Genomic DNA, 10,804 nt, shown 5'->3' with positions numbered 1-10,804 from the left:
CTTGACCTTCCTTCTTCCTGCACAAATACCCCAGCCAAAGCCCTTCTGTGTAGACTAAAGGCCATTCCAGCCTCCACCTGCCCCACTGAGCTAGAAGAAGCATTAATGTAAATTATAGACCTTGCAGGCCCACTGGAGACCAAGAATGGTTTTGTTATGGCAGCAAATGTCGTTAATTCCTTTATATCCCTTTAAGCCATATTCCCAACCAGAGAAGACCTCCAGATTTCTTTTCATTTTCTGATGGAAAACAGCCTCTTTTAAGAAGCTCAATCATTCAGCAATAACTTATCAGAAAAGATTGTCAGCATAAAATTACTCACATTAAGTGCTGACTAGCGTATTTGCCCGGCACTTCATGCATATTAACTATTTAAACCTTATGACAAGCCCACGGCATGAGGCTGTTGTTGTGCCCATTTTGTAGGTGAAGAGCCCCACATGTGGAACAGCTAAGGGTCACGGCTGAACCCCCATCACCAGAAAGTGGCAGAGTTGGAATTTAACTCAGATCATTTGGCTCGAGTTCATGATTCCAATCATGACTCTCTAGGGTTTCTATGAAAGTCTATGGTTATCTTGTTTATGTGTGTGTTCTAGTAGCAGTAGTGTTAGCATAAAAATGGTACATGGTACACAGCACACATTCAGTGAATCAATGAACGATTCTGGATATACATTGGAATGCTATGACCTTGTGTGTGTCATTGGAGGTAAGATCATCTAAGATCAGCAAACAAATGCAAGTGTGTTCTCATATATGTATTTGTGTGTGTGCACATAGATACTTAAAATTATTTTTATTTAAAAAGGATTTATTTTTTAAATATTTATTTATTTGTGAGAAAGAGAGAAGGAAAATCAGAGTCACTTTGGCACCTGGGATGTCAGGACTCAAACTCAGGACTTTATGCTTGAGAGTTTAACACTTTATCCACTGAGCCACCTCCCAAACCATTTTTCTAAAATATTTATTTATTTATTTATTCCCTTTTGTTGCCATTGTTGTTTTATTGTGGTTATGATTGATGTCGTCGTTGTTTGGACAGGACAGAGAGAAATGGAGAGAGAAGGGGAGACAGAGAGGGGGAGAGAAAGATAGACACCTGCAGACCTGCTTCATTGCTTGTGAAGCGACTCACCTGCAGGTGGGGAGCCAGGGGCTCAAACGGGGATCCTTTACAGGTCCTTGTGCTTTGCGTTATATGTGCTTAACCCACTGCACTACTGCCCAACTCCCCCAAACCATTTTTAAAATATTTATTTATTTATTCATGAAAGAGGGAGAGAAAGAAACTCTGGCTTACTCCATAATGGAGATCGAAACTGGGGCCTCACTTATGACATGTCTGGCACTCTACCTGCTATACCACCTCCTGGGCTGCTTATTTATTCAGAGAAAAAGAGACCTGCGCAGAGCTGGGGGGTTGAATCTGGAGCCTCCGGCTGGCAAGTTTTATGTTCTACTGAAGAGTCATTTCCCCCTACAAATGGTATCCTACTCTCTAGTTAAATTTTTTTCCCCCTTTTAAAAGAGACTCATTGATTATGAAAAACACTAGAGCACAGATGAACTCTTAGATATGGCAGTGCCAGGCATTGAACTTAACTCCTTGGGCATTCAAGTTTTTACATTGAGTTATCTCCCCATCTCAAATGTATATATCTCAATTATATTAAAAACACATATACATATACACATATAATGTATATAAATATAGCCATATATATGGATAAGGTTTAATTTTATGTACATTGTAGTAGATAAGTATTTTACAGTACTGAATTCATTGCAGGAACAATCAAGTATATTGACCACAACACACACACACACACACACACACACACACACACACACACACACACACACACACACACACTCTCTCTCTCTCTCTCTCTCTCTCTAATGTGAATTTTTTCATCCTCACTGGGAATAATATGGTAAATACCATCCATTCAGCACAAGTATAAGCGTAGTAAATAGTTCAGAACACTGACTGGAGCTACTACACATTCAAGTCAAAATCCTGTCTTTGCTACTTACTAACTGTGAGTGTCTGGGGGCGGGGGAAGAAAAGAAACAAAAAACACTTGACAGTTCAGGGCCTTTAGATTCTCCATTAGCACTGAGAGCTAGTTTAGTGCATTAATGCACAGGACTTGAATTCCTGAGTGCCCAGATTTTATCCCTGGCATTGCCATATCTAGAGCTGAGCACTGCTCTGGTCTCTGTCTATTTTGCTCTCATAAACAAATACATAGATACATAGATAATAAATACATTAAAATACATAGATAGCTAATCAATCCATCAATGCTCATCTAGTGCTTATTTATTTATTTATTTATTTTATGACAGAGATAAATTGAGAGGGGTGGGGGAGAAAGAGGAGAGAGACAGAAAGACACCTAAAGACCTACTTCACCACCTGTAAAATGACCCCTCTGCAAGTGGGGATCTGGGGGCTTGAACCAGGATCTATGTACTTCATACTGTGTGCACTTAATCTGGTGCTCCACCACCCAGCCCCTCGTATAGTGTTTAAGTACAAGATTTTTACTTAGACTTCAGGGATCAGTCTGGAGAAAGTGTCAGAACCAGCCTGAAGGTTACTTATAAGTTTGTCATGTAAAGATGAGAAGTATATTTCAGGAAACTGGGAATCAAGAAAGAATGAAAAAGAGGGTGAGTGGGAATGAGAAAGATGAGAAGTCAAGGGCTGGAGAGACAGCATAATGGTTATGAAAAGATTTTTATTCCTAACTCTCCAAAGTACTAGGCTCAATCTCTAACTCCACCATAAGCCAGACCTCAGAGGGGAGGTTAATAAGAAGTGAAGCAGGTCAGCAGGTGTCTATCTTTCTCTTTCCCTCTTTATTTCCCCCTCCTCTCTCAATTTCTCTCTGTTCTATCCAGTAAAATGAAAAAAATGATTACCAGGAGTGGTGGGTTTGTAGTGCCAGCACTGAGTCCTTAGTGATAACCCTGGAGGCAAAATCAAATCAAATAAAACACCAGACCTCAGTAGTGCTCTGGTACAATAAGTACATATAAATGAAGCCAAGGAATTCTCTAGGATGGTAATATTAAATGGCAGTGGTAGAGGGTGCCAGTGGTTGTAAGGCATGTACCTCAAGCCCCAGGCCATCTTCTTGCCAAGTGGCAATGGTATAAGATGAAATTGAGGGAGTTTGAAAGGACTTTAAGTAGAGAGTGCCATGATCAGTTTGGCTTATTTGTTAGTCTAAAGTTTGAGTAAAGTAGATAGAGAACAGAAGATATTGGATACATAGAGACAAGAGTCAGGGGGTGTTCTGGGAGGTGGCACAGTAGAAAAGTATTGGACTGTAAAGCAAAAGGTCCTGAGTTTGATCCACTCTATCAGAGTGATGCTCTGGCTCTCTTCCTTTCCTTCTCTCTCACGAATAAATAAAATAAAATGTTTGAAAAAGGTCAGGAGGCTTAGTGATTGACCACATACTAGGGATAAAATAGAAGGCACAAAAAGACTTAGAGTAGAGATAATCATTCATTCTGTAAGTACCCATTGACTTTCTTTCCACTGTGTCTTCTATTAGCAACAGGGTAAAAACAAAAACTATTCCACCACCAAGTTACAGTTGCTACCATGATGCCAATGTGAATTCCCTGGGCAGATGACCTCACCAATGTGTCTTGGAACCCCACTTCTCCAGAGCCCTGCCCTGCTAGGGAAAGATAGAAACAGGCTGGGCACATGGATCAACCTGCTAGTGCCCATGTCCAGCGGAGAAGCAATTCCAGAAGCCAGACCTTCCACCTTCTGCACCCCATAATGATCCTGGGTCCATGCTCCCAGAGGGATAAAGAACAAGAAAGCTTCCAATGGACAGCATGGGATGCAGAACTCTGGTGGTGGGAATTGTGTGGAATTGTACCCCTCTTATCCAGCAGACTTGTTGATCATAATCTAATCAATAACATTTCTTAAATGAAAACTATATTTCCCAGACTTCTTTGTACCTAAATGTCCAAATATGATGTGAGTTCTGACAAACAAATCAATTTGTGCAAAAATAAAATAAAAATCATATTCTAACATCAACTGATTACTTTGACAATGACAGGCAGTCCATGTACTAACAGTCCTATATGACTCCTCCATTTAAAAAGTTTGCTTCATTACGGTTTATACAACTAATTTAGATAAAAAGTGAGATTATTTGTTTGTTTTTTATTAGCAGGTAATTTCATTTATTGTCAGAAGAGTAGCCTTGACTCTAAACTTACAGGTAATAGAAAGAGAATAGTTATGGCAAAGAGATTACCTTAGTTCAATTCCTTTTATTATCTCTTTGAACAGTTTGGCACCACAAACTTGACAAGGGAACATATGTTTTCTTTTAAAAATATTTATTTATTTATTTATTCCCTTTTTGCCCTTGTTTTATTGTTGTAGCTATTCTTGTTGTTGTCATCGTTGTTGGATAGAACAGAGAGAAATAGAGATAGGATGGGAAGACAGAGAGGGGGAGAGAAAGAGAGACACCTGCAGACCTGCTTCACCGCCTGTGAATCGACTCCCCTGCAGGTGGGGAGCCAGGGGCTCGAACCGGGGTCCTTACTCTGGTAAATGCACTTTGTGCCACATGTGCTTAACCCACTGCGCTACTGCCCGACTCCCATGTTTTCTCTTTTTACAATAAAACTTTTGGATATATATTCATTAAGTTTGTACCTGAGTGAATGGAGGGCTACAGAGGAAGGTATAAGAAGAAGAGTTTTAAATCTGTTATAAATATCACTGGCCTCTTTTAAATGTAAAAAGGCCCTTTGTAGGTGGAGGGTAGTGGCACACCTGACAGAGTGTACATGCTATCATGTGTAAGGATCTGGCCTAGTCCCATATTCCTACCTTCAGGGATAGAAATTTAAATAGTGGTTGAACAGCGTTGCAAGTGTCTCTCCTTTCTTCTCTGGGGAAGATGGTAGAGTCATTCATACAGACACCAAGTCCTGACAAAAACTCTAGTAGAAACACACACACACACCTTAATGAAACTTCCAGATGTGTTTAATTGTGTTATTTGTATGTGTGCATTTTGTTTTGTTTTGTTTACCTGAATATTGCTTATCTCTGGTTTATGGTGGTCCTGGGGATTGAATTTGTGACCTAGGAGCTCCAGGAATCAGAGTCTTTTGCATAACCATTATGCCATTTCCCTGGCCCTAAATGTGTCTTTATTGTAGCACTGGTGGCACTTGGTTATGACTAGTTGCATGCAAAGATTTCCTCTCCTCTAGATTGTGAGCCCTCTGCCAGGACTGAAATTACATAGTTGAACTGTTTCCCCAGCTCCAAGAAGTTTACATGGTGAGTGAATGCGCAAGAAATACGTAGGGTTGGAGTAGGGCACCAAAGTAAAAACCCTAGGTTGCGGGTGAGGGTGGATGTTCGGCCTCACAGGGCTGGGGCCCAGGGGTGGGGGGTGGAGGGTGGGATGGGACACAGTCTTTTGGTGATGGGAATGGTGCTTATGTACACTCCTACTAATTTGTAGTCATATAAATCACTATTTAATTAATATGAGAGGGGAAAAATTGATTGAATGTCTCAAACTTTTTAAAGCACAGACTAAGTCTTTTTAATACATAGGCTGAGTCTTTGATATGTTGACTCTCTTAAAAGCTTAGACCAGGGAGAACAGAAGCAACTGGTGGCACAGCTATATACAAATAATGTCAAAAGACATAAATTATGGTGATGTTGTGTATGACACAGCAAATCCTAACAAAGGGACCTTTCAAAGTTAACCCAATTGCCAAAAAATGTGATTATAGCAATAACTATCTATTGTCTTCTTAAACCCTAAGACAGCAGGAGCCTCCCGCTTCCTCTATAGAGCCTTTATTTCCCCCAGTCCTGGAACCTCTAGGGTGGGACTCACTTTCCTGCATGCTTCTCTCAATTCATACCAAGTGATATTGCATCCACCGATCCCAACCTAATCAATGCAATGAGTACCACCTCAGCATGCTTCACTTCAGACTGTGTCCAGAGACGTCAGGCATGGAATGTCAGCCCTTCACCCTCATTACTCGGGTGAGACCTTTCCCTTCATAGGATTCTCTAATTCCATTCCAGGAGGTTCACTTCCTAACAAAGTCCCAAAACCTAGATATAGACCAGGTCCTGTGAGATACAGCATATGTTCACATGTGTCCATAAATTAGGGCAAAATATATACCGGAAAGCAAAAGTACACAATAGTCTGTAGTAAGTCAGTACAAAGTTCATAATGAAATATTCTACTTGTGTCTACTTAGACTTAGATACCCTCCTCACCTACTTCCTATTACAGTTCTCTCCCTCCAAAGATAACCTCATCAAAGCAAGGACTGCAAAAGCTGAATAAAGACAAGAGACTGGCATACTTTAACAATGACTCTTTAGTCACTATCAAGCCACCCCCAGCAGCTGGGGCCCTATTCGGGGAGTCCTGAGATTCTCAAGCAGACATGATGAGCCTAGACCTCAAATAAATCTCTCTCTCCATTGTTACCGGTCATTTCTATCAGGAACAACACAATAGACCCCTTTGTGGGCCCCCATAGGACCTTGCTCTCAACTTGGATCAACAATGGCAGAGAACATTCCATCCTCCGAAGGGAGGCTGGACAACACACTCTATGCTACACCTGAGGAAGATGGGTCGATCTTGGGGGAGCTTGGAATGTTCCTACTCATGACCACAGAATGTGAGCTCAGATCTACAGGGATGCAGACGTCACATAGGATCCTAAGCTGAATATGGGCCCCAGATCAGATCAAATTGATGGGGTTTACAGTCAACAATATTTGTACACCTTTCCCATATTAGGGAGCTACTCTCATCCCTGATCCAGCTTTCTGGTCCTTTTTCCAGCCATGACATCATCTCCCCAGATAATAACTCGGATCCACCTGCATATCAGATTTCAGGCTCAGGGAAAAAAAGAAAAAAAAAACTATTATAGCCACAGGCCCTTTGGAATATAACAAAAATATTCCTACTAGCTATCTACAAAATGGAGGACCCCCCCAACTCTTCATCGGCACTATTCCAGCCTTTAGGTCCATGATTGGTCAACAATTTGTTTGGCTTTGTACGTTAACTCTCTTTTCAGCCACCAGGTTACAGATGCTAGCATGATGCCAACTGGACTTCCCTGGACAGACAACCCCATCAATGTGTCCTGGAGCTCTAATTCCCCAGAACCCCGCTGCACTAGGGAAAGAGAGAGGCAGGTTGGGAGTATGGATCCACCTGTCAACACCCATGTTCAGTGGGGCAGCTATTACAGAAGCCAGACTTTCAACCTTCTGCATCCCATAATGACCTTGGGTCCATACTGCCAGAGGGATAAAGAATAGGAAAGCTATCAGGGGAGGGGATGGGATACGGAGTTCTGGTGGTGGGAATTGTGTGGAGTTGTACTCCTCTTATCCTATGGTTTAGTCAATGTTTCCTTTTTATTAATAAAAAAAATTTTAAAAAAATATGTAGGGTATGGGCTGGGGAAAAGGCATAATGGTTGTACAAAAGACTTCTGTGCCTGAGACTACAAGGTCCCAGGTTCAATAACCAGCACCACCATAAACTACTGCTGAGCAGTGCTTTGGTTTCTCTGTCTCTCTCTCTCTCTCTCCATATATATATATATATTTAATTAAAGTTAATTTTTTAAAGGAAATATGTAGTGAAAGAATGAAGAAGTTTTCTACACAAGAGTCAATGGACAATATCTTAGTACTGGCTCTGCTTCAGTTTTCTCAGTTATGAAATGAGATTCCTGGTTACAAGTTATGTTACTTTTAAGAATTACTTACTTATAACTGGTTAGTTTTTGTTGATCCCTAATGGAATTGACTAGGGGGCCCAGAGATAGCTTACCCAGTAAAGTACATGTTTTACCATGCTCAAGGCACTGGGTTGGACCCTGGCTCCTCAAGAAAGCACTATGGATGGCACCAGGGAGCTCCATAGATGGCACTGGGGTGGTACTAGGTTTCTCTGCTCCTTGTAGCACCTTGTCTCCTCTGACTCTATTGCTATTTTGCTTTCATGAAATAAGTTCTTTATTTATTTTAAAAGTTTTATACTGTACAAAAAAGGAATGAATAATAAAACTTCTTACCTAAAATGTTTGAAGCAAGGGGATGAATTGAATGCCTTCAAGAGATGCTTGATGGACTCTGATGGCGGGATCCTATGAACTCTCTTCAACCTTGAAATCTAGCTCAGAGTCACTAAGACCTAACTCAGAGTTATCCATCCCAGAAAGTTTTGGCTACTGAATTATGTCTATTATTTCTTCTTGTTTACCATCAGGATATTTCCCCTTCCATGGGGATTTTCTGAAAAGGTCACACAGCCACTTCAGAAAACTATCTTATTGTTGAATGAGAATGACAGAAGCAATGCTGCTCAATCTAGACAGAAAGAAGGGGATAGGTCACTTCCTTGGCCAAAGTCAGAGGGAAAGTCCAGTCTCTCATAGTGACATTGGGTTTGTGGCAAAATGTCTTTCATGAAAGTGACAACTAGGCAAAGTTCCAATGAGGCCTTGCTGGAGTAATATGGGGAAGGAAGGATCTTCTACAATTAGCTTTGGGCTTGCGGGAAGGAGTTCCAAAACACTTCAGAGTACCCTATCAGTGCCATTGGTCACATTCGCTTCCAAAATGCATACATGAGATAATCCTGTGCCCTTTGGGATCAAGGACAATCCTCCTTATGAGCACAGTCTAGTCAACTGAGGTAGAGGTAGAGCTATGCACATTAACCAACCTGTCAGTCAAACACTTTCTGAGTTTTTGCTTCTAGTGGAACCCAACCCATAAACAGATGGTGTGATTAGATAAGCACAGACATATACAACCAATTATTCTAATTACACAAGGGCCTCACTCTGCCCACAAATATAAAAGCGGGAACCAATTATTCACATCCCTGTAGGTGTTTCCCATTTGCCCGTCTGGTTTGCTGACAGGGCTGGTGTCTGTGTGTCATTCTCCTGTTGCATCTCAAAATCTGTTCTACTTCTGGCTCATGCACTCTGTTGCCCATGTTCCTCCAAGACTCCCTTCCTCTCTTGAAGCAAGATCTAATCTCTTAGTAAGAGAGACCAGTTGACCCCACTTTCCTTTTGCAGTCATTTCTTACTATTTTGCTGCATAGTCCATAGTTCACAGTGCCCTCTCATGGCTCAGTGCCTGTGGTCCCAGTAGCAGATTCCATGGTCACACTGACCTGTCCACATAAAAGCTGCTGAAAATTGTTTTTTCTCCATTACTTTTTCTAGGTTGTGGGAGCATACTAGGTACCCTAGTGAGCCTGGAAGCAATTCTTCACACCCCAGTTTCCTTGCCCTCATGTCAGGCCCCTCTGAGACACATGTTACTACATGGATTCCCAGGGCTGCCCAAAGCTATTGAGCTCTAATCACTCATAATGACAACTGTCTTGATAATACACTCTTGTTCCCTCCTTGATGCCTTGAGCAGACTACTTGCCCAGACTACTGTTTCCTGCAATCAACTACCAAATTAACCATTCTGTTCAAGTCTTCCTTTCTGGGTTGACTTGTAGGGATCTAAACCAAATGTCTCTTCTGTCACCTCACCATGGCCCTTTAGTCACTTGGCTCTAGTTGGCTGAGCTCCTCATTCTTGAAGCCGTGCTGGACAATCACTTCGCAGGTGATGCTACTTCCCTTCCACCACCCTGCACTATTCCCTGAGGTTCATATAAGGCCCTCCTTCCCCTGAGGTCCTTGGCCCTTTATATAGACCTCTCATGATGTGTAGGTGGATTTGACTTTGTTTATGAGGAACTCTGACTCATTTTTGTCAACTCAGGTCTAGCAGAGGACACTTTGCAGAGAATAGATACCCAATAAATATTTGATGAATCAATAAATGATCCTCTGTCCTATTCTCCTGGCTGTAATCTTTGCACGTATAGCAAGAAAGTTAGAACTCATGTTCCTAAATCAGCACTTCCAGACCAAAGGGACTTCTTGTTGTGCCTTAGGAAACTCCTCTAGCCTTACCTACAGAATGACTTCTGTGATCTGATAGCAAAAAAACAAAACAAAACAAAAACAAAAAAACAACTCCATTTCAGTACAGGGTGAGTCCCTAGGTTAACTTGCTCAGGCCATTAGGAATCCAGGGAGCAAATTCCAAGGGTGTGAGGGCCTAAGGGCTAGTACAATGGCTACATGAAAATTGCTGTAGATACACCTGGAGTGACTCAAAGATGTCATCAGTCCTTAAGAAAACCGCTATCTTTGTAATTTTTAGCACAGGGTGCAAAACATCTCTGCAGTAAACTGAAGGTTGAATAAATAGCCCCAAAGAGAGATAGTCCTGGAGAAGAATCCAAAAATGTTGACTGAGCAGGCAGCTGGTCTTTTTTTCCAGGAAGGCTCATTTCAGCTGACTTTCAGCTTTGACTTTGCCTGGGATGTTATTTTAAAATCTCACTGCCAAGGAAGACCAGGTTCCTCTGAATAACCAGGACTAGAAGGGAAAGAAGGCACAGACCAGTCCCCCACCATGTTAGCCTTCAAACAAACAAACAGAAATACAAATTCCAGAGCCAGGAATAGGAAAGTGAGTCCTGCTGAGCAGAAATGAAAATGAACTAAACAGACTGCAGTGAAAGATGTGGGAGTTGGCACAGGAAAATGGCCCTTTGCTCCACCTAGTTGTAGTGGAAGTAGAAAAGAATCAAGGAGTATTTGAAGAGGGGCAGTAGTATGGGCAAGCAAGGGAGA

The sequence above is a fragment of the Erinaceus europaeus genome, chromosome 3 (assembly GCF_950295315.1).
Source record: "Erinaceus europaeus chromosome 3, mEriEur2.1, whole genome shotgun sequence".
Taxonomy (NCBI): domain Eukaryota; kingdom Metazoa; phylum Chordata; class Mammalia; order Eulipotyphla; family Erinaceidae; genus Erinaceus; species Erinaceus europaeus.
The sequence above is the reverse complement of the archived record's forward strand: the minus strand, read 5'-3'. Positions refer to the sequence as shown.